Source organism: Euprymna scolopes, chromosome 40 (genome assembly GCF_053919585.1).
Source record: "Euprymna scolopes isolate OS-2025 chromosome 40, ASM5391958v1, whole genome shotgun sequence".
NCBI classification, from domain to species: domain Eukaryota; kingdom Metazoa; phylum Mollusca; class Cephalopoda; order Sepiida; family Sepiolidae; genus Euprymna; species Euprymna scolopes.
The window spans coordinates 60,192,891-60,219,005 of record NC_136521.1 but is presented as its reverse complement, the minus strand read 5'-3'; positions in this window follow the sequence as shown (position 1 = coordinate 60,219,005).

Sequence of the window (26,115 nt, the reverse complement as noted above, 5' to 3'; positions counted from 1 at the left end):
CAAATTCATTTGCAAATGCTATCGAAGGAGGTGGAGAGAGCTGGACGTCTAGGAAGACCTGTTGTCACTCAGCTTCCAAGGAACATCACAGGTTTCCAATCAGATTGTTTGTTTACTTGTGTGAAAGCTCATTGTGAGCCAATAATAATAATAATAATAATAATAATAATAATAATAATAATAATAATAATAATAATAATAATAAGCAATATTATTATTATTATAAGACTGCTGTAATAATAGATGGCGAAAAAGATTTTAGCAATAGAATTAGCCTGTAACGTGAGACGCAAGCGGGATTTTTCTTTACTTTTTTTGTCATGATTAATCGTCATAACCAAGTGAGAAATAAGTTATTTACTTCAGGAAATCGATTTCTTTGACCTAACCCAAATAACACATTTATTTGAAATTTTCCACCAAAACAAAAGGGGGGAGAAGCCCATGTATTATCTCCTCTTAGAAGGTAAGCTAGAATGCTTTTCTGTCATATACCTGTCTAAATAAAAACTTTAAGATAAGAACTCAAATCTCGTACTTCGAACGATAACGTGTATGGAAAACCATCCCCCGCTAAAAGAAGCAGTGACTGTTCGACTATTGCAAATTGTATGCGGTAGGGTTGGATGACCGCCTGTAAAAATAGATGAAGAAGAATATTCTAGCGATGGAATGGGCTTTTACCTTAAGCTCGCATGCAGGGCATTCCTTTATATTTATTCTTGTTTTCTTTTGTTTATTGTGATTAATCGAAATAAAGTAGCAGGCTCTTTTAGTCTTGCACAGACTATGGACACCCACGAAGGGTTGCTTGCACCTGAATTTTTTGTGGCGGGAGGTGCGCAACCTCCAACTACACCTCTCCTGAGACGACATTGTTAAATACCAGTGGCAAGTGAAGTACAGGATTACTGGAAAAAAAAATACCGAGATAAGCGGAGAGCACATACAGCGCCTAGAATTCCCAAATGGTCAACCATTTCATACTAACCAAGCTCCACGTTGCTTAACTTCGGTTATCTGATGAGAACCGGTGTGTCAACGTGATTATGCCGTAGATCGCAATAATCGCAGTAATCAAATGAGAAATAAGTTATTTACGGCAATTTAATTTAATTTTTCTGTCTTTTGTGTTAACACTAAGTTCTATAAATCTAACCATGTGAGAAAGTATAAGTTATTGACTACGTATATCAATTCCTATTTTAGTTATTTACGAATCACTATAATTTAGTATTTCTACCACTTACGCACTGTGATTGTTTTCTTATTATATTCCCTTTTAGGAAAAGACAGAATAAAATTTAAAAAATAATAAAATATAGATTAAAGCCGCATATGTTTTTCACTACCAGCGATTACGTACAGCAGTGTAAGAGAGACCTATCTTAAAATGCCGTCCCACAACGTATAGATTACGACTTATCTTAAGTACAATACTAAGTTGTTTTTCCCCTCGTGTTTGTGCCGTCTGTTTATATTATTTATATACATGTGTTATAGTACACAGTGCCTCTCACCTACGTGACAGGTAAACACCATCCCTCTGACAAAACCGCAAAAATATAATTATAAGTATGGTGTTGTGAAAAACACCACAACATGAAATATGCAACCTACAAACAATACGTAAAGATCTGCGGATCATGGACGGCAGGTGCTCCGTCGGTTGCTAGCATGGGGAACTCAGTCGTCATCCTGTAAATTTTAGCTCCTCTTCTAATTTCAAACACAATAACACCGACACAGAACACGTAAGTATCTCCTCCAAATGCAAGTACCAAAACACAGATAAAAAATGTAATCAACACCAACCCAAAAACCGAAGGAAGAAATGGGCAAAGTTAGGGACGGGCTGGATGTGGAATGATATTACACAATTTATCCCAAAGGTCCAATATATCGCAAACACATAAAAGAGTTATGGGGTATGGCCAGTGACTACCATACATCAGAACAAAGAATTGCAGACCAAGCGAAACTTATCCTCAATAGAGGCTGGCTCTCAAATCTCGAACTGAATAGCATACAACAAAAAATAAATGACAGAACAGACGGAGAAACGCCTTTAGAGGAAACCTCAAACATAGGAACTAAAGAAGCAGAAATTGCATGAAATGTGGAGACCGGGACCGATGACACAACATAACGAAGATTGATTAGCTAAAGTGGAAAACATCATGAAATAAACAAGAAAAAAACAAAAATGTCATCCTTAAAAAAAGACTGAAAACTGAACCACGGAAGGTGAACAGACTCCTACCACACATCTAAACAGAGACTATTGCAGACCTACACAATTTGATCCATGCGGGTGCCAATATAGTAAGCACGACGTTTAAAGGGAGGACTGAGAAAGAAAAAGGGCCAACAAAACCTGAATTAAAATTGAGACTGCAAACCCAGATAAACAAACAAAAGAATGAAACCAAGCGATAAATAAAATGAAAACAACTAAAAGAGGTTGGAAACGTAGGAATGTGACCAGCGAGGAGAGGCTCAACAAGAAACAGGAAAGAAGTGAAGTAAAAAAATAGCATCAAAAGAAGCGAGATTAAGACAATGCCGATACAAATTGGAACAGTGAAAGCAAAACAGCGCCTTTGAAAATAACGAGAGCCAATTCTACCAAAATGTACATGGAGAAAAACAAACACAGAACAGCCAATCCCGACGAAAACCAAACGCTAATGGAGCCAGCCATGGGAAGAACAAAAGGTAGAAAAGTAGAATGGTCGAAAGAAATGAAAGTAGCGTCATAGGAAATCGAACAAAGAAAAGAGAATTAAATCAGCAATGAAACCATAAAGACAAACCTACGAAAAATGGCCAGCTGAAGAGCACCAGGTCCGAACGGGGTTTAAGAAATTCGCAACACTTCGCGAAAGGCTAGTTCAACAATTGCAAAGATGCATCCTAGAAGCACATGTATAGAATAGATGACCTTAATTAGACGCAATTTTATGCAAAAGTCACAGAAAAAGGGACGATCCCAGACAACTACAGACCTATGACCTGCATACCTACTATGTGGAAATACGTGCTGCACAAGTGTGACAATCAACTTATAACCATGTGAATAAATTCTTGCAATCGTGTCCCTTTAAATAATCTAATTCTGTCTAATTCCCCCCAAAACTATCACTGAACTTTTGTCTCACCGATCACCTTACACTTATTAACATTTATTTTCGAGTAACCTCCGGGTCTCGAAAAGTGATAACTTTTCTGTACAAAAATATTCTGACCAACGGTTATAGCAAAAGCAGCAGCGAAAACTAGCGTTGCGCGATTTTTAATTTTTACTGTATATCTAAGCTCAGCGTTGATTGGTGCAGGCCATTCACTTTTTTTCTCTCTCTTTAATAATGATACTTATGTCTGAAATTATGCATTACGTTTATACACGTTATTCAGCATTACATTTAATCCGACTCAATAAATTAGTAGCGACTAATGGTATAAGTTTAAAATATATTCATATCGCAAGTAAGTTATAGAGTTACTTTCGTGTTTAATCACGTCAAACAGATTCATTTACAGAGATGGATAAAGTGGGTGTGAGAGAAAGAGAGCCAGCTAGGGATACAGATGATGATCATGACAGTAATATATGAATATATATATATATATATATATATATATATATATATATATATATATATATATATATCCCTTTTGAATAACACTGAACGTAGTGCCATAATTAATTGCTAAGGGTTTAGTTATATATATATATATATATATATATATATATATATATGTGTGTGTGTGTGTGTGTGTGTGTGTGTGTGTGTGTGTGTGTGGAGGGGTGTTTGTGCGTGTGTGTTTACCTGTTAACGCAGGTGCCTTGTTCGTGACACGTTTCGGAAAGATGAGTCAGCACTTGCATACGGCTCAGTTATTCGCAGCCCATTCACAATGGCCGTATATACCAAAGGTCCTTGCCTTCTAGGGCACGCAGACAACAAATGAAAGCGTGTTGACGTTGTTAGCGTCAGGAAGCGACCTTCTGCCGTGCGCAGCTCTAACGAAAACAATGCGCTCGTTCGAGACCACGATAGTTTTGAAGTCATATCGAAACAATGAAAACTAAAAATATGCTTATCGACTCTGAAACTCTCACGCACGGACGCGTAATCTCTGGTAGAAGTTTGAAGAATGGACTAGCGCGATTTTTTTTTCTGAAACAGTAACGGTCACAAAGTACGGGCATCTGAATTATCCCATTGAAGCGGATTTGTTAAAAGTATCTAAGGTAAGGATTTTTTTCATATCGTTGTAATATAAACTGGAAAGGCTTGATTGGTGGCGGAACGGTTTAAGAGCGGATCAGGGTTTTTTTTTTGTAATATTGCGGCAGTTTTTGGTAAATAGACTTAGCAAAGAACGCAACACCAATTTATGGTTATTAGTATTAATAATATTTTTATAAATATATAAGGTACTTCCTTCTCCCACACAACAATAAATAAAACATCGATAATACAATTCAGCATGTTGTTACAATAGAACTAAATTAATGAAAATGAAAATTTCTAAGTCCAAACAAGAGGAGATGTAGGTATAGGTAGATGAAAATCCTATAGACCAAGACATGTCAGCGTGTATTCGAATGAAAATTTCTAAGTCCAAACAAGAGGGGACGTAGGTATAGATAGATGAGAAGCTACTAGACCAACACATGTCAGCGTGTATTCAATTGAAAATTTCTAAGTCCAAACAAGAGGAGGCGTAGGTATAGGTAGATGAGAATCCTATAGACCAAGACATAAATACCGAACGGCAGTACATTGGTTGAACGATCCGCCGAAAGCTTCGCACTTAAAGACATACAGAATCCGATCACGAACATTTGTTCCGTCAGGCGACATATAAACATTACTTAAATACAATAATCAACAAAATTCAGCTACTTCAAACAAATATATCCACTTTACGCGACATTTCAGTAATTATAAAAACAACCTTCCTCATAAAAATGAAAGCAACTTTCCTCATAAAAAGGAAAACAACTTTACTCATGAGAATGAAATAACCTTCCTCATGAAAATCGAAGCAACTTTGCTTATACAAATTAAATCAACTTTGCTCATGAAAATGAAATCAACTTTGCTCATGAAAATGAAAATAAAATTGCTCATAAAATTGAAAACAACCTTCTTTATGAAAATAAAAGCAACTTTCCTCATGAAAAATAAACAACTTCCTCATGCAAATGAAAGCAACCTGCTTCATGAAAACGAAGGCAACTTTGCTCATGAAAATGAAAGCAATATTGTTCTGGAAAATGCAAGCTGTTTTCGTTATGAAAATGAAAGCAACTTTGATCATCAAAATGAGAGCAATTCTCATGAAAATTTCAGCTACCTGGCTCATGAAAATAAAAGCAACGTGCTTCTTAGAAAATAAAAGCAACCCTGCCGATGAAAATTAAAGCAACTTTGCTCATGAAAATAAAAGCATCCTCCTTCATGAAAATGAAAGCAACCTTGCTCATGAAAATTATAAGCAACTTTCTTCATGAAAACGAATGCTAGTTTTTTCATAATTATAAGAGCAATTTTGGTCATGAAAATGAAAGCAAAGTGTCTTATTAAAATGACAGCTAGCTTGCTCACGAATATGAAAACAATCTTGGTCATGAAAATGAAAGAAACCTTGGTCATGAGAATAAAAACACCTTACTCATGAAAATTAAAGTAAACTATCTCATGTAAATTAATTATACCTGTCTCCGGAAAATGAAAGCAACCTTGCACATGAAAATGAAAGCAAATTGCTCACAGAAATGAAAGCAACTTGTAATATTCAACCGAAAGCAAATTTGCTCATGAAAATAAAGCAATTTGATTATGAAATCAAAAGCAACATTGCTCATGAAAATGAAAGCAATTATCTTATGATAATGAAAGCAACTTTGCTTATAAAAATAGAGGCAACTTCGCTTATAAAAATGAAAGAAACTACGCTTATAAAAATGAAAGCAACTTTGCTCATGAAAATGAAAGTAACCTTGCTCATGAAAACGAGAGCAACCTTGCTCATGAAACTGAAAGCAATTTTGCTCATTTAAATGACAGAAACACTGTTCATGAAAATAAAAGCAAATTTGCTCACGAAAATGAAAGTTTGCTCAGAAAAAATTAGGTAAATTTGCGCATGAAAATGAAAGCAACTTTGCTAATGAAAATGAAAGCAACTTATCTGAGAATAATTTAATTTAAAAACTCTTCTGTAAATAAATTATTTAAAGCAAATAAGAGAATTAAGAGGGTATACATTTTAAAAAATGTTTTAGTTTGCATGTAGGAGAGAGCGAATAAATGTCTGATATCCGATTGGATAGCCTTTCCTAGTTTCAACCAAAATATAAGAAACCATAATTAAATGAAAATTAAAACTCAAATATATTCCTGACTTGTCCACCACATTTTAATCACGAAAGGACAACAGTTTTTGCTTCTTCAATCTTTGTAAAATTTATTGAAGTGTTCCGCGTACATAAATTTGCGCTATTAAACTACTGAAAATAAATAAAATATGACAAAAAATTATTAAAAATAATTAAAATATTAAACCGATCATTAAAAAAATGCTTGGGGTTATGTATAAGGAAGTTACGGGTTATCATGCCCCCATGTCCATTCGATAAATGCCAATGCGGTTATCTGCAGGATTAGTGGGGAGGATGCCGTTATTTAGGAGGAGGGCGCAAATAGACGTTATGTTAAAATTAAATTGAAAACGCCTATGTTGCAACATGTTTTTTTTTTTCAGAAGGGGATTGTTTTTTAATATATTTTGGATTATCAAACTACTGTTCTAATTTTAAGTTGCGTTTTGACAACGTTCGGTCGATGTAACATCTGACTGCATTCAGTTGTAACTTGTCGAACTCGGGAATCTTTTTCTCGACCTTGAGTATCTGCACAGAATTAAACTATTTATTTACTTAACGTGAGTTGCATGCCCTCGTACCGGCAATATTCGCGATTGTATTATGGATCGTCAACACTGAGTAGTATATCTTCAACCTTCCAAAGTATATAACTTTACATCTGGGGTTTTCCAAGTAAACAAAACTATTGCGCTACAGATCCTTGCGGGCTCAAGATAAGAACCGTATTCTGAAGAATTAAAACAATACTACCACGTTATAATCAGATGAGAATCAGCCCTGTGGAATAGTGTTCTACGGATAAAAAGTTCCAGGAAATAATCTTTTCTCGCGGAAATTCTGTTTAGTCTAGATAAGTCCGTGTCTTGATGGTTCTGTCTAGATGAGTTCTTACTGTGAATGTTTTTTCAGAAAGGTACAATATGTAATCTAGTCGATGGATGTGTGTATATATAATAGGTCTCTGTTCACTAATTCGTGTAAATCTGATTTGTGATCCGTCTAATATATAATTATAACAGTTCATATAGCATGTATAATCGTCTTAATCGTGTTGGAATTTGTTATGGTCTAGATTTTTCTTTTCTTTTGCACACATTAACAGTTTTTCGACAATATTGAATGACAAAAGACGAAGAGCAAAATACTTCAAATTTGTCTTTCATGCGTCTTAAAATCAAAATAAATTTTCTCCAAGAAATAACAACACCAGAGCCGGTATTATACATAGGAATAAAACTTTCAATGTAAAAGCTTAATATTTATTTATTCATTAGAATTGTAGTAAAAGTTAAAGAGAAAACATTGGTACCGTCGATTTCAAGCCTAACATAAAGTGGAGCAGTTAATGGTTAATAATATTAGGCTTCCGTCAGTCAGAGAAAATAATGGCCGAGAAGAGAGCCTAACATTATTAACCACTAACTGGCCCCCTTATGTTTGGCTTGAAACTGACGGTATCAATGCTTTTTTCTGACCAACTGTAGAGTTCTAATATATATATATATATATATATATATATATATATATATATATATACACTTGTGCCCGATATTATTCATACCCCCTCTTGAAAATTGAGTTTATTAGGTGTAACTTTGTAAGAATTTATTGTTTACGTCCATATTGATACATATTCTTAATAAACCTCTTCTGATTATTTTCGTCATTTTAAAATCTCGGGATACTTGTAATAAAAGAAATATACAGCTATTTATAAAATCTGCAATGTTCAAAAATAATCATACCCCCTTATTTTTTCGGTATTAATCGAGTTTCTGACTGTTTGTTTCCTGTTTGATTCTTATTTTGAATGCTTTTATACAACCTTTGATTAATTTCATTTCGTTTTTTGTATTTTTCAGAAGTTAAAATGATATCAACTGAAAACCAAAAAAAGAATAAAAATTATTAGAATGGGGAAGAAAAAAGAGCTTAGTAATGATCTTAGGACTAAAATTGTGAATTCACATAAGGATGGTTTAGGTTACAAGTCAATTTCCAAGAAATTTGAGGTCCCTACAGCAACAGTACAAAGCATCATCAAAAAATTCCAGAGCCACCACACAACAAACAACTTGATTGGTAGAGGAAGGAAAAGGAAACTGTCTGCTAGAGCCACCAGGAATATTGTAAGAAGTGTTAATGCAAATCCAACCACCACTACTAAGGACATTTTAGAAAATCTGGAGTCGTCTGGCATAAAAATATCAAGGCAAACATTGCAAAGGACTCTGCATGAAAATGGTCTGAAAGGAAGAAGACCAAGAAGGACTCCATTGCACACCGGAAAACGCCTTGCAGCACGTCTAAAGTTTGCTAGGACCCATGTGAATTCTCCAGAGTCCGTTTTCTCAAGTATTTTGTGGACTCACGAAACAAAAATTGAATTGTTTGGCCATATGGATGATTCTTACGTTTGGAGGAAGAAAGGAGAAGCTTACAACCCAAAGAACACCATACCCACGGTGAAACATGGTGGTGGTAGCCTAATGTTTTGGGGCTCCTTTTTGGCTAGTGGTCCAGGTAGTTTGGTCAAGATAGATGGAACTATGAAGAAGGAGCAATATTTGGAGATACTCCAGAAAAACATTAGACAGGATGCGGAGAAGCTCCATTTAGGACCAAACTGGGTCCTTCAACAGGATAATGATCCAAAACATACTGCCAAAATAGTCAAGAAATGGTTTGAGGATAATCACATTAATGTTTTGGAATGGCCTAGCCAGAGTCCTGACCTGAACCCTATCGAAAACCTCTGGCACATATTGAAAACTGAGGTTAAAAAGCGGAAACCTAGAAATTTGAGGGATTAAGAGAACTACTGCATTGAAGAATGGTCAAAAATCAGTGTTGATGATTGTAAAAACCTTGTTGATAAATATCCAAAACGGTTACAGGCAGTTATTAAGAATAAAGGGCATGCTATTGACTATTAGTAAGAGAGGTATGAATAATTTTGAACTAGTGCCATTATTGTTTTTCTTAGTATAATGCTTCAAACTTGCATAATTTATTTATTTGTTGAGTTTAAATTAAATGCTTATGCTTGATTTATTGTTTGAAATCCCTTTAATATTGTCTATCTTCTGGTTTGAGCAATATTCTTATAGAAATCTCAAAGATCCGAGGGGTATGAATAATATCGGGCACAAGTGTATATATATATATATATATATATATATATATATATATATATATATATATAGCAAAAGTACCCGTCGTTGACTGAGTTCAAAAACAGCCTACAGAAAATGAACTCTGATTCATGAAAGTATGATAGGTTATGAAAAGGAAGGGTTGTAAATTTCGGTTGAATTTGTGGATATGAAAACCAAAGCAAAATATGATGAAAGTAAAAATAAAATAGATAAACCCCATAATTTATTGTACCATAACTATTCACACTGAAACACTGATCACAATATTCTGTGGATCTGTATTAAGAAAAAACTTGTAAAACTTTGTGATATATTTCCATTCTATGGAGGTAAGGTGCGAACGAACAACACATAATTTTATTATACCATATTTCTTCAAACTGAAACATAATTATCAAAGCATGCTTACGCAGATAGATATGAAATGTGTTTATTAAAGTGTGTGCTATTTCTATTCTATGGAAGCCAGGCGCGAACACAGCCCCCACAATTTTATTATACCATCCCTATTTAAGTTAAAACATACTTATCAAAGTATTCTTATGTACATCTATATCAAAAACACTTGTAAACCAAACCCATTCCTGTGTCTCGATACATCTTCTACCATTATATGTAATCAGTTTTTTTTTTAAATAGTCAACCATATAGGAACCTATTCGTGACCACACACACACACACACACACACACATTCAGCTTTATATTATAGATGTATATATATGGAGAGAGAGAGTGATAGATGGAAAGATAGATAGATTGATAGATAGATAGATAGATAGATAATGGAAAGCGCCGGTAAACAGCGAATATTTTACGTCAGTTTCTATCTACTACATGAAATGTATGTAGATTTAATTTATTTATTTCGGACCATTATCCTCACGTTTCTTAGTTGTTCTTTCACGAAGTTTCGGCCAACTATTCCTCTGGCCTTCCTCAAGTGGTAATCGCGATGGGAGAGAACACCGAATCTCCTAACTCTCTTTTCAGCTGAGAACTGTCTGAAGGTAGCGGTTTCAATCCTACCCAAAGCCGGCCAAAGCCTTATTTGGCCAAAACGTCGTGAGACGACAATAACTATGGATGTCAGTAATTGCTGAGAATGCAGTTAGGAGATTCGGAGTTCCTATCCCGTCGTGATTACCACATGACGATGCCAGAGGAATAGTTGGCCGAAACGTCGTGAAACAACAATTAAGAAAGATGATGATAATAGTCCGTAATAAATGAATTAATAAATAATATTCATCTTAATAATGAACTACAATTAAATAATGTGTGTAATTTTGTTGCGGTTTATGCAAATATTCGAAAAAAAAACAACTTGTATATCCAAAGAAGCATAAAACAAAAGAAACATAAAAACAGCTTGCATTTAACCCATTGCTAAATGAAAGGGCTGTCTCCTTATCATGTAAGTAAGAAGACATACTAGATAATGAAAATGATATAAGAATAAGGCTAGAATCGAACACTGTAGGCAAGTCTGAAAGATAATGGAGAATGTAATGTCAGATATTACGTCCATTGTTAATTCTATTAGAATAGGTTAAATATTGTTTATGTCGGAAAAAGAATCGATTATCCATTCTTTTAGAAATCTGCATATTAAATATGTCAGTTAAAAGGATGGACACTACAAATTAAAAAAAATCTTATTAAAAATAGGTTAGATATTAAACAAGTTTAATTGAGAATTCTTTGTTGCCAAAAGTGTATTTGGGAAAACATTTGTAAATCCACGTAACAGTTGTCACATGTGTAACCACGCTTCTGCCGTCATAAACAAAGGAGATTTCTCAATATAGGAATCTGAGGGGTCTGAGTTAGAGACTGGATGAGGATCAGATATTCAGAGCAGAGCACACACGGTAGTAGCCAGTTGGAGACGAGCCCCTCTTAGAAGCGAAGGGAGAGAAATAGACCATGTAAATCAAAGTTTGAATTCCTGACATTACCGATCGGTCGGTTGAATAATAAAGAAACCAACTATCCCTTGTTTTGCTCGCCGTGTTATGTGCCCCTGAGTATATGCCCCCAATATGTACCCCTGTTAGAGAATGAATCGAGAGAGAAAGAGAGAGGGGATGGTAAATTATATGGTAGACACGTTGACCGGAAGTCAGGATCAGCTGATTGGATTGCGTGTGAGTCACGTGATCAGGTTAGCTGAATCGAGGAGATTTGGCTTGGACTTCACAGACTCTTTTCCCCGTCACTGGGGGGGTACGTTGACGTGTAGCACGCAAGCCAGGGATTCACTTTCCATCCTTCTGCGAGACATCTGAAAAGTGAAATATGCCATACAAATAAACTATAAAACTTATTCATGGTTTTGGAGTGATTGAATCTTCGTCCCCAAAACAGGTACCCCTCCAAGACGAAATGAATTCAGATGGACGAACATCCAACACGCAGGAAGGTATGTATTAAAATACATGTACCACACACACACACACACACACATACACAAGCACACAACAGCATATGAACATATCATTTAATATACTGGACCACTAGACGATCACACAACGTCAACCCTGATTAGATATAATCACACACGATACCCTTTATGATACAAAAACACATCACCCCTATACAACACCATTTCCCCATATGAAAACAGATGATATCCTCCTATTCAAAAATCTGTGAGATTTTATAGAAATATATATTAATGTAAATATTCTTTAGTTAGATAAGTGGGCATAAAATGATGTTGGGAATTATTTTTACCCGTCCTATGCCAGACATTCGTCTAGTACATATATCTGCTTGCGTAATTAAAATTCTTTTAAACAGTTGTCAATACACCAACGGCTAATTTAGTGCAATCTTGGAAATGTATATGCCCAGATCTTTGCGAAAATTCCTCATTAACGTAACTCGTCCATATTCAAGATTGTAAAATTTCGTTACCATTGTGAAAATAAACAATTTACAATCGCTTTAATTCTTATTAATGATTATAAAGATGAAATAACACAGGGATACTTGACAGCTCAGAGGGGGCAGTGAATGATCCAACAGCTAATTTGTATTATCTGGAAATTGTATCCTCCTGAAACATTCCGGAACTTCCTCGTCCTATACGTAACCACGACCTCTGCAACGCACAGAGGCCTGTTCACCGAAATCCGACGTCATGAATGTAGTAAGCGAGCAAGTATGTCCGACAGAATAAGAGCCTTATTTTAAAGAAAGCGTTCTAAAACTTTAAAAATGCTTTTTAAATGAGGCAAATAAGGAACATAATTTATGCTAAAATCAGAGAAAAGAAGAATTAATGAAAAGAATATTCTGCTGTTTTATTGTTAAAAATTAATAAACAACACAATCTCAGGGATTTTAAGTACAAAACTCGTTTATTATTTTAATTATGAAAAGAAAGTCTCTTATATATTTACATATTTAGTGAAGCAATAGGTGTGTCAGAAATTTCGTGAAAAATATTGAATAATTCCACCCCCTCTTTCCAAGCTTATACCTCCTCCAAAAATGTAATTCAACCCCTAATTTTTTGTTTCAATTAAAGGAGCAAGGACCAAGGACCAAGGTTTCATAAAAAAAAAACAAAAGAAAAAACAAACACCGTGGTTTAAAAAAAAGAAGGTTTTAAACTTCGACCTTTACAGGTAAATTTCTAAAAAACACTACTTTTTTGTTTTAAATTTGAATATATTATTTATTGACCTTTTCTCTTCAATTTGTAATATATAAACCTTTGGTGAGTAAATTAATGATTTACTTTTTAATAGACACTTGAAAATGGGGGGGGGCGTTAATTAAAAAAAACATTTGTCTAAAATATTATATTCGGTTTATCGGAAAGAGCATACAATTTTACATTGACCCTGAAAATACCGTAAAAATATAATCAATAGAAAAATTTGGATAGATTTTTAAAGTTTAAAAATTGAAAAATATTGAGTTCGTAAAATCCATTAATTTTAAAAACAATATCTCTATTACTTTTAAAACAACTTTAATAGTTTATTTTGGAAGTATAATCCATAAAAAAACAACCCACTTTTAAAAGATAAATTACGAGTTTTTTATATTTTATTCGCAGTTCCATGTTAGGGGTGTCAAAAATTCCTACAAAAATTCTGATACCAACAAATCCAGCAGAACGTTTTTTTTTTAATACTAACCAATCACTAGATAAAATAGTTTTAAAAATTAACAGAAAAAATAGCACCCTAATATGTCTGCATGTAACCGTTCTGTTCCAAGTGTCTTCTTTTTTTTTCATGCTTAGGCGTGACTTTTAACCAACAGTTCTGACGTCAGAGAATACACGAGATTTCTTGGACAGGCCGTCTTTACGGAGATCGTGACGTAAATCATTGAGCCGAGAGGCAGGAGACTCGTTCGTCTAGTTAAGTTCATGTACACTTCCGCCATTATGCGTTTAAAAAGAAAGGGCGGCGGCAAGATCTCAGCATCGTAACATATTTTTCTGGTTGTAAAAACGTAAGTCGATGATTTACTACAGTGATAAGAGGAATCAAGTTACGCCTGTAAGAATGCGTAACACAGAGGGGTTTATGAGTTAGAAGAGAGACAAATGAAAAGAGAAATAGCGACAGTGAGTGAGAGAAAGAGAGAGCGTGTCTGTTAGACAGAGAGAGAGAGAGAGAGATAGTGACGAAATAAATAAGGGACAGTTTAAAATGGAGTTAAGTAGGCGTAAACGGAAAACACATTAAGGTCGATAACAAAAGCAACAAGAAGGTATTTATAAGTCTAGGAATCAGCCGGGGAAAGATAGAATGATAAAAAAACGATATCGTACTTTGGGGTAATTGCCCCACGTCCGGGATAATTGCCCCAAGTCCCGGGTAATTGACCCAAGTCCGGGTTAATTGCCCCAAGTCCGGAGTAATTGTCCCAAGTCCGGGGTAATTGGGCCAAGTCCGCGGTAATTGCCCCAAGTTCGGAGTAATTGTCCCAAGTCCGGGGTAATTGCCCTAAGTCCGGAGTAATTGTCTCAAGTCCGGGGTAATTGCCCCAAGTCCGGGGTAATTGCCCCAAGTCCGGGGTAATTGCGCCAACTAGTTAAAAGTGCGCTTTTGGCAATCACGCATATAAAGAGCACTTTTTTTTTTAGTTGACGAACCGACCTCCGGATTTGGCGCAATTACCCTAAAGTACGGTATTAAGTGCAAGCTTAAGTCGTCATCTAAATGAAGTCTTCGGTCCGGGAAATTTGTTTGCCAATATAAATTTTCATCCTGTATATAAAAGAATTGTTTGTTTTTTTCTCTAAACCTTTATTGATAATAACAACATGCGCTCTCTAAAACTTCCGGCTGTCAACGAGCTTCAAAATTCCTCACTTGTAAGTTATGAAATTTTTTATGTCAAATATAAAGTAAATTTAGATTCAATCTCCTCTCCTGCTGTTAAGCTAAGGCCACTATAATACGTTAGTAATCCTCGAACTACGTTTTTTTTTATTACATTTTCACCCCAAACAAGGAACGTTGCCACTTTGATGTAGGGGAGGACTACTATCAGGGGCCTAAGTTGCAGGCGTACTATGTAGGGAGTTTAGCAGTAAGATGCGTGTTCACATTACACTTGAACTTCTGCGTGTCAGTACAGTTGGGGAAGCAGGAAACCGGAGGAATCCTGCAGTTTTGGGGAATAAGCTATTAGAGTTAAAGGCTTTTTGCATCTAGAGATCTCAACTGTATAGGGGTGGGACTTTGCTGCTTGTCGGGTTTGTCGGGGGTATTTTCGTCGAGGGGGCACAAGGGCTTCTAGTTCGTCAGAGCATCCACCATTAAAATACGTGTAAACCAAGCAGAGGGATGCAAAATTTCGTCGGTTGGACAGTGGCTGAAGTTTAGAAGACAGTTCGGGACCTGTTGGGTTGGCGACTCTCTTTTGGATCCTTTCCAGGCGCGAGAGACCAGTAGCAGATGCATCAGCCGAAATGTGACAGCAGTACTCCATACACGGGCGAATGATGACTTTGTAGAGGTACAGGATACTTTTAGACGTAAGTAACTTTCTAGCACGATAGAGAGAGCTCACTTTCTTTGCAACAGCCTTAGCAATAATCTCGATGTATCTATTCCAACTCATGATTCCTGTGAACGTTAAGCCAAAGAGCTTGAACGAAGTGCTCTCAGGTAAAGTATCTATTGCCATAGCTATTGGTGGCTGGTAAGGTTTCATGTAATTATTAAAAGAAACGAGCTTTGTCTTGGCAGCGTTGAACGTTACCATCCATTTTGGATCCCATTCCACTACAGACTGAAGGTCTTCATTTAGAGTTTCGGCTATTACCTCAGATACGCGCTCATTAGTTTTTCCCACGTGCCTGCTATAGAGCGTGGTGTCTCCTGCTCTTAAGCTAAGGCCATTATAATACTTTAGTAACTCTCGAATTACGTTACAGTCCGAGGGAGAGGAGCTAGATCAGGAGAATATGTAGGAATATGAAGAATAGGTAGATATCTTTGGCCTAATATTTCTTGGTTAACAATACTGTGTGAGAACAAGCATTTTCATGATGGAAGATGATTCCCGTTCGGTTGACTAAAGAAGTTAATTTGGGGGCCAACCCGAGCAGAAAATATGAACAATGCTTTAATAATCCGAAATACAATGTTATGAATTAATTATGGTGATATGTTTCAATAATAACGGTATGCATAAAATATTTTACAATGGTAAAAACTGTCTTATCTACAAACCGATATCACCTTTAGTAGGCACTTGATGGTTCTCTTTATACAAAGTAAAACAAAATTTGCGTAACAATAAAAGGCCTTGTGCATCTAGTTGTAACGGAAGGTTTGCTAGAATATTTCAAGCTAGCAGGACATTTGGAAATTCCTCGGAGTAAGAAAGATATTTAATCAATAAATATGTTACGATAATTTGCCAGATTAAATAAAGAACATTTAAAACTAATTCATTATTTATGCGGACTGTTTTCATCATCTTTATAATTGTTGTTGTTTCACCACGTCTCGGCTAACTTATCCTTTTGCCTTCTCCAAGTAATTAACCGCGACAGGATAGAAAAGCTGAGCTTTGCAACTTATTTCTATTGATTATTGCTTTCCATAATTGTTGTCTCACCAAGTTTTGGCCGACGAAACCTAAAGCTTGTTTTACTAGGATTGAAACCTCTATTTTCAGATAATGCTCACCTGGAACCGTAGAAAGTCAACACCCCTATCTACTGCGCCAACGGTCCTGAAAGGCAATAAAGGTTTAATTTCATGGTCTTACAAAATTTAATTTTGTATTCTTATCTGGTCTTCCATTTTCACATCCCTACCGAATGGTATTACTTTTTTATTTATTTATTTTTTCAGAATCTTTTGAGATGCCGGCAAAAAAGAATAGATGCACACATGATGAAGCGTCATCTCAAGGGTATAACATTTTAAAAAAATAATGTTATGATAAATTTGACATTTTTCTAGATAGTGCACAAAATTAGTTTTTGAACATAAAAACAATAACACGTAGAAAATATGCTTATTAACATTTCTATGAAAATGATGTCAATTGCATTTTAAATAATAAACCGACCCAAATGAGATATATTAATATCTATTAATAAATACTCAAAAGTTGTATTGTGCTACATAGTTCAATACAAATAATAAAATCGCATCACAAGAGATAATTTTTAATTTATTGCTTCAATCCAGCCCTCCTTGGAAGACAATGTTCCTTTGCCTCTGTTTCTTTCGAATGTTCTCTTTTACGTAAAGTGTCAATGATTTCTTTCTTCGGTGAAGAACGGCTGTACGCCGAAAATACTACGAGTTCCTTTCTTACACGATTACAAAAATGATCATATATTATTTTGATTTTATTCAGAAACGAGGTTACATCAAAAGGAGGTTACTCATGAATTAGTTTCCAGTGTTTTCAGATTGCAATGTAGTAAAACGCAGAATATTCTGTGTAGTTTAATTTCTATGCATATATTAATAACGTAGATCTACTATTGTATTAAACATCTTTGCAGTAAATACTGAAAATAGGTACATGCATTTTTATGTAGTTACATATATATGTATGCGCGCGCGTGTGTGTGTGTGTGTGTGTGTGTGTGTGTGTGTGTGTGTGTGTGTGTGTACCTGTGGGTATAGCTTTGGCAACATATTTTTTTATCGTAGATATTACAATTTTTCTTGATCGTAGATGTTACAATTTTTCTTGATCGTAGATTTTATCATTTTTCTTGATCGTAGATTTTATAATTTTCCTTGATCGTAGATTTTATAATTTTTCATAATCGTAGATTTTACAATTTTTCTTGATCGTAGATTTTACAATTTTTCTTGTTCGTTGATTTTATAATTTTCTTGATCGTAGATTTTATAATTTTTCTTGATCGTAGATTTTACAATTTTTCTTGATCGTAGATTTTACAATTTCTCTTGATCGTAGATTGTATAATTTTTTGGATCTTAGATTTTATTATTTTTCTTGATCGTAGATTTTACATTTTTTCTTGTTCGTTGATTTTACAATTTTCTTGATCGTAGATTTTATAAGGGTCAATGTTATATTTAAATGATATAACGTAGATTTTTGTTGTAATTGACTTCCATCCATGAGGACATCTTGCAGAAGAAATGTTGGTCACGTTGAATGCTGGTTCCACTGACATTTGAGTAAAAATGAGAATACCTGTCTTTAAATGAATAGCATTTTTCACTTCTTTTATACTGCTATTATTCTCCTACAATTCTTTATGTCTAGAATATATTGTTGTCTTCAAAAAAATTCGCAACATGACTTTGAATACAAGAAAACATCTATAATTTAAAGGCATAATGGTAGGGGCGTGTGTTCCTTGAAAGAAGCGTTGATTGAATTTGAATAGAATAAAATACGTATTAGATACGTTTTAATTAAAAAACAACGCATTATTACGAAAATAAACATATATTTTTTTTTAATTTATAAATTTATTTCGAAGTTACACTTCATCCTCAGTAGGTGTTTTTTTTTGTTGTTGTTGGAGCAGAGAATCAGTAGAAGTCCATTTGTCATTTTCACGGTAGTATTTTTAAATGTCGGAACGGTGCATTGTTCACGCAGTATTCACGTTAAGGGTGTGTGTTCCTTGATAGACGTATACTAGTTAATAAAAGCATAATAATGCAGGCGTCCCCTGGACGTATTATTTTACTACTTACCAAGAGGTTAATCACAAAGTTGCGTATGCTTTTGAGAAGCCATCGGGCAAAATTAAGCACACTCCAACCTACAAGTATGCTTCAGTAAACCCGTACGCATTTCTTAGTAGGAACGCCTCAGGCGATTAGCAATAAGTAAACCTCTTCTCAGTGAGGATGTAATCCCTATGAGGGCTAAACCTAACAGGACTATACACTAGCCCAACAGTAACAAATCCACGGGTTTGTTTCCTGGCCTACGCTCGAATTAACGTACAAAACTACACATTAAATTTCTTTGATAGCAGGTTTCTTTTACAAAGAATACTCGAGTAGCCCCGTCTGTATATTTTAATAGGGGTGAACACAGGTGATTATAAATTAAGTAACGTCTTTCAAGAGTGGAGGTAACGCCTGGGAAAGTGTCGTTCTAATTATCATCATAAATTTATTACTTAATCTACTTGAATACATACAAATATGAGCACAAACGCACACATTAATCTTTTTTTTTTTTTTTTATTTGTGCACAGATTTCTTCGATGATGATGTTAATATAATTCGGCCAATACTTTCATTGTTGCATCCTAACATGAAACCGCTTCTTAAAGAAGGATGACGCATCTAATTTTTTTTTCATGGTGAAATTCGGTTAATAAATATTAAAAAAAAAAAAAAAAAAAACCAAGGTGACGATTGATTTTCTTGTCGATTGAGGAGAGAGATGTAAAAAGAGGGACGGGGAAGGTGGAGCAGACTATCTCTTAACACGTTTGATAAATGTTGACACTGCGAAGAGACGCACAGTAAACATCTGCCGCAAAACGATTTACCATCTCACCAAAGAAAACCTCTGAATAGCTTTAGACAGAATAAATACAAAACATAAACGAATCTTCCTAGTAAAAAAAGAGCGAATCGCTTATGTCTGCAAAGAAGGAATTGATCACCATTAGTGCAATGTAATCTCTTTTTCGCTCCTATTATGTCGAAAATTATACGAAACGCAAATTCTTCATATTACGAACGTCTGAATCGAAATATTAGGCTGCGCCCGTAAAAAAACTAGTTCATCGTATCGTACGAATACAAAGATTCTATCGTTAGCATAGGTTTCCTCGATATTTTTCTAGTCAGAATTCGTTCGAGATTGACATTAGAAAAGTACGGGCTAGACTACGAAACAGTTATTAACTTTCTAAGTACTCGTGATTATTTGAAAGGAACAAGATTCGAACTTCTAAAGTTCTAAAATTAGGGGATCTGCGTTGCATGGGTCTAAATATCGTAATAAAAATCCTCCACTCAATTGTACAAATTATATTTCCTTAATTTTTTTTAATTACATTTTTACCCCAACAAAGCACATTGCAATTTGATGTAGGGGGCTACTATCAGAGACATAAGCTACAGGGGTAGTGTGTAGGGAGTTGGGCAGCAAGATGTCTGTTTACATTACACTTGAACTTCTGTATTTTTTAATTTTTTTTTACACAGTGATCACCACTTATCAAGGCCCTGAAGCCACTCAGGGATAAGGGTTATTGCAAGTACATTACGTTAGTGTGGAGATTTGATGAAGTGTTTAATTAAGGGGGCGGTTCATTAGGAATGTGTTAACATTGGACTTGAAGACATCCAAGTTGTAGTCCGGAGGAAAGCAGGCAGACGGAACAGAGTTCCACAGGCGTGCAGTTCTAAGAAAGAAGCTTTGTTCATGGAATCCGCGTTTGGATTTAGGCACAGATATAGAGTGGGGGAAATTTTTCACAGTGGATTCAGCTGGACGGGTGTTTTTCGTGAAAGATTGGCGAGGGGGGGACCAGAGATCGGAGTTCAGACGAGCACCTGTCATGGAAATAACGATAAAACACGGAAATGCTCGCAACGTCTCTTCTGTGGGAGAGAGGTTGCAGGGTAGAGAAAAGGGCATCCCCCACTAAGCCACGAAGTCTATTTTGTACTCTGTCAAGGCAGGATAGGCTGTTTTTAGCAGCTCCTGCCCAGATATAGCAACAGTATTCCATCCTTGGACGTACTTGGCTTTTATATAGATAGAGAATTGCATCAGTAGTGAGATATCTTCTGGAGCGGTAGAAGGATCCAACCATCTTTCCAGCGATCTTGGCAACAGACTTGATGTACGTGTTCCATTTCAGATCAGAAGTAAAGGTCAAACCCAGAAGCTTGTCAAAACACGGGGCCTCACCCAAACGAGAGCCATCCATCACAATTGATGCCAGCTGGGGATCAGAGCGTTGATGATGTAAGGATAGGAGTTTGGTTTTGGATGCATTAAATGTAACCACATCTTTGGTTTTGGATGCATTAAATGTAAGCCACATCTTCCCCCACTGAACCACGCTCTCGAGATCAGAGGAGAGAGAACCAGAGAGAACTTTGTCATTTACAGCCTTTGATGTGTTGCCGTAGATGGTCGTGTCATCAGCATAGATGTCAACGTATGATTTAAGTATGTGTTTAGGGAGGTCATTGATGTAGATCAGGAAGTATGTGTTTAGGGAGGTCATTGATGTAGATCAGGAAGAGAGTTGGGCCCAGGATTGACCCCTGAGGGACTCCAGCATTTATATTGCAGGCCTCCGATTTTTGTCCATCAACCACTACTCTTATGAGCCTATCGCAGAGAAATGACTTAATGATTGAGAAAACATTTCCAGTTATACCGTAGCTGGAAATCTTGTGAAGTAGACGCTTATGCAATACCTTGTCGAAGGCCTTTGATATGTCAAGAGCAATTGCCCTAGAAAGGAAGCCTTTGTCAAGAGATTCACTAATCCTGTGGGATATAACCGTCAGCACATATATAACAGTACAGTTGGGAATGTCAGAATCCCGGAAGGGAATTCCAAAGTTGGGCAGTTTGGGGGAGGAAAAAACTTGAGTAGGAAGATCTCTTACATATCTAGGGATCTCTACTGTGAAGGGTTGGGGTTTAGCTGCTAGTCGGGTTTGTCGGGGGTATTTATGCCGAGGGGGTATACGTACTTGCATTTTGTCAGAACATTCGCCATTAAAATATTTGTACAACAGGCAGAGGGATAAAACTTTTCGTCGATGAGGCAGAGGCTAAAGCGTAGAGGACAGTCCAGGACCTATCTGATTGGCGAATCTCTTTTGAACCTTGTTTAGAAGCGAGGGGCAAGTAGTAGATGCACCAATCCAAATGTGACAACAATACTCCATACATGGGCGAATGGTGGTCTTATAGAGATAAAGATACTTTCAGGCGTAAGTAAGTTTCTAGCACGGTAGAGAGAACCTACCTTTTTCATAGCGATCTTGGCAATGCTCTCAATGTGTCTGTTCTAACTCATATTCGCTCTAAACGTTAGGCCGAGGAGTGTAAAAGAAATACTTTTAGGTAATGTGTTTTGGGAAATTGCTATTTGTGGTAGAGAATGATTCTTGTGATTATTGATTATAATGTGTTAAGAGTTAGTGGTCATTGTCATGAACGAATTTTTAACTGTTATTAACCTACCTAGTCCCCAAGTACATGAAGCAACAAGGAGACTCTACTAATTCTAAATGGATATATATTTTAATTTACCAGTCTGTTGTATTTATACACTACGGATTAAACCAGTATACTTCTCATCATTCTTTTATTAGTAATGTATTTATGCATTTACATTCTTTTTTACTTATCAAAATATATAAAAGTTAAAAATTATATACATATATATATATATATATATATATATATATATATATATATATATATATATATATATATATATATATAAGAGGTGGATATAGCTTGCTTAAAGCATTGTATAGTATATAGTTAAATGAAATACGTAGAAGGCGGGACAATGCAGAGGTAACGGAAATACACAAACTGAAGCAGGTGAAAAAGTTTATTAATACAAAGTACAAATACATGTGCACAAATTCATACATTTCATATGAACATTATATTTAGATTTGTCCGTTGATTACTTGGGTAAGCCGGTCCGATGGGATATCCGTGTAATATATTTCGACAAATCTAAATATAATATGTATATGAAATGTATGAATGTGTACACATGTATTTATACATTGTATTAATAAACTTTTTCACCTGCTTCAGATCCTGTCTTTCCGTTGCCTCTGCATTGTACTGCCTTCTACATATTTCATTTACCTATATATATATATATATATATATATATATATATATATATATATATATATATATATATAAGTGAAAGTGTATGTGTGTGCCTGTGTGCCTGTGTACATTTGCCTACGTAATAACTCTGTCAATTTTAAGTCTACAGACTCGAAATTTGATATACAGTGTACTAATATTTGGGGAAATCGATCTGACCGGATTTCGGCCAGTAATTAAGCGATTAACGCGCGTTAAAATTCAAGGATTTGACTTTTGAAAACTCTACCAAACTCCTCCGAATATTTTTGGGTATAAACACTTCAAATTTTACATATAGGTTCCTTGGACATGGATGTAACTTAATAACTTGATTTGAGTTCAACTCAATAAATGTAAAGGGGTCATAACAGGGGTCAAATTAAATAAAAATTGACCGTTTGTTTTGTTATATATATATATATATGCTCACAATTTTTAATATAGGTACATTTATATATATATATATATACATATATATATATATACATGTGTGTGCGTGAGTGCGTGTGAGGGTGTGTGTGCGCGTGTGTGTGTGTGTGTGTGTGCGTCCGTATGGACGTGGCAAAGTGGCCATGCAATGACGGTGGAGAGTTGTATCTTTGATTTTGTAATCGGTATTTATATTCGAATCAGGAATTTATAAGAGAATAGGGAATTATGTCCGATCGGGAAATATTGCAACCTTCAAATCACAAATATATATATATATATATATACATATATATATATATATATATATATATATATATACATTACCTATTTTTCGGTGGAGTATATATATATATATATATATATATATATATATATATATATATATATACTTACTTACTCCACCGAAAAACAGGTAAAACGGCCTGCAATGATTGAGCTCCTTCAAATATATTGACAGTGTCTTAATTAACAGGAAATTGACAACATAAAAGGGGATGTACCAGATACTACACCTTAATCTTGGCCAAAACGCCAAAAAGAAAAAAGTGGATGTAGAGACGAAAAAAACATTTAACAACTTGATTTAAAATCGATTTTGTACTCTTTATTTGTTTATATATATATATATATATATATATATATACGCGAAAATGTATGTATGTATCTATGTATGTATGTGTGTATGTTTGGATATCTGCTAAAAACTTTCGACAGACGCGACGAAAATTCACACACTCGGTATCACATCGAAAAATATCGAAAATATCGAAAAATTGGCCAAAAACGTTAACTATTTCACCCCGAAATCGGCAACTTTCGACAGGTGGGGGGTCAACAAAAACCGTTCTCTCGTGACAATAAATGATTCTACGCATGCCTCAGATGACGTCGTGACCTGATTTACTTTAAATAGTTTAAAAACCGAACAAATTTCATGTACGTCGCGTTAGCTCAGTTGGTTAAGACCTTGGTACATTATCTAAATGTTTTGGGTTCGAATCGTTGTGTGAGATGGGTTTTTTTTCGATTGTTTTAATTTAAATATTGAACCAGTGTTATTTCAGCCATTTTTCACGTAACCTTCGTTTTTCTGCTTTTTTTTTTTACTTCGTTTATTCTTAGCGACACCCAAAAACAGCCGGGTACCCACCGATTTTTAAATTTTAATATCGAAACAGGCTTATTTAAGTCATTTTTCACGTGTTCGTTTTTCTGTTTCCATCGTTCGTTTGACTTACGTTAGTTTTTTTGTGTGTGTTTCTTTATTGTTTGATCGCCGCGTAGCGGGGAAAACAGAAACTGACTTCTGCAACTTGACGTTGTCGCACCTTCTAATTTCGGTTTATAAACGTCAACTTAACACACTTGTCAATGCATCAGTTCCCGTGGTCGATGTGGTTAGGTCGCAGGGTTTTTTTCCATTTCCTTTCCACCTCCGCGTCAAACTTTCGGGGTTCAAGCCTACATTTATACTAAAACTATTTTTTCTTTTACACAAACAAACAACCGGACAACGTTTTTTTTTAACAGGGTTGTTTTAATCTACTCCCACCACCAATACACACCTCCAAACACCCGGACAACACCGGGTACCCCCACTAGTAAGATATAAAGGCAACCATATTGTAGTCTTTCGAGAAGCATTCCGGCACTAATATCTTAATGAGGAAATTCGAAGTAAAAGACAGAAGAGTTATACGAATATGGAAGATCGACCAGATGATTCATTCTGTCTTCTAACGCCATTGTCTTTTTGTCTTTGTCTTCGATTCTGTCACAAATCGATTCCTCTCGTCGTTTTCATTTCCATACGTCATATTTCATATCACATCTGCGAGACGATGGCAATTCGATTATTGCATCTGATTCGCTTTCTTTAATAAACCATCAGCAATAAATCACATCGCATTCGCTTTGTCTAATTTCGTCCCCTTTCTGTGCCATTTCATTCGCCCATCTATGCACGGTGTTTGCAAAATCGATGGCAGTAACTTCGACATAATGTTCTATACGTGTATAGGAGCCTCTTTATACAAGAGATTTTTGTTCATAATAACACTTCATTAGTAGGTTTGTTTGCTTTGTAACCCATTTTTCCTTTATCGCCAGTTTCTACAGGATATTTGTGAACTCGATAGCATAACGTCAGTGTTATGTTCTATATACGTTCTTTTATTGAAATTTTATACATTGAGGCGGCTTGACGATATCGCTTAATATAATTGTGTGTTGCTCAATAAACGCTAACGAAACAGGATGGATGACAATGTTTTGAACGTGTAGAATATTATTTAAGAAGACTTCTTTATCGAAGAAGAAAGCTACACAAATATTTGTTTGCATTAGACTGGAAGACGACCTATGTCGTAGTCGGCTAAGAATGAACCTCGTGATATGTTTTTAATAGTGATAGGATTTCCTTGGCAATACATTTTTTTCCGATTGATTTTTCATACAGAGTAAGGAAGGAAAGATCTCTGTTATTCTTGTAACTAAGCGATATTTGCTGTTAAGGTTTCACAGGAGGAGGGACCAGGTATTAAAGCTTACTTGAATATCTACCATGAACATAACGAGGCCAGCAGCAGTACTTTTGTTTAAAAGAAGCTGAACAGTAGAGAAGACAATACCGCCACTAGATTTCGCAATCGGTTTAGTATTCTACTAATGTAAAAGATAGTTTCTTGATCTACTAAAGCCTTTTTTTATTACATGTTCACCCCAAACGAGGCACAAGGTCACTTTGATGTAGGGAGCTACTATCAGGGAAATAAGTTGCAGGGATACTATGTCGG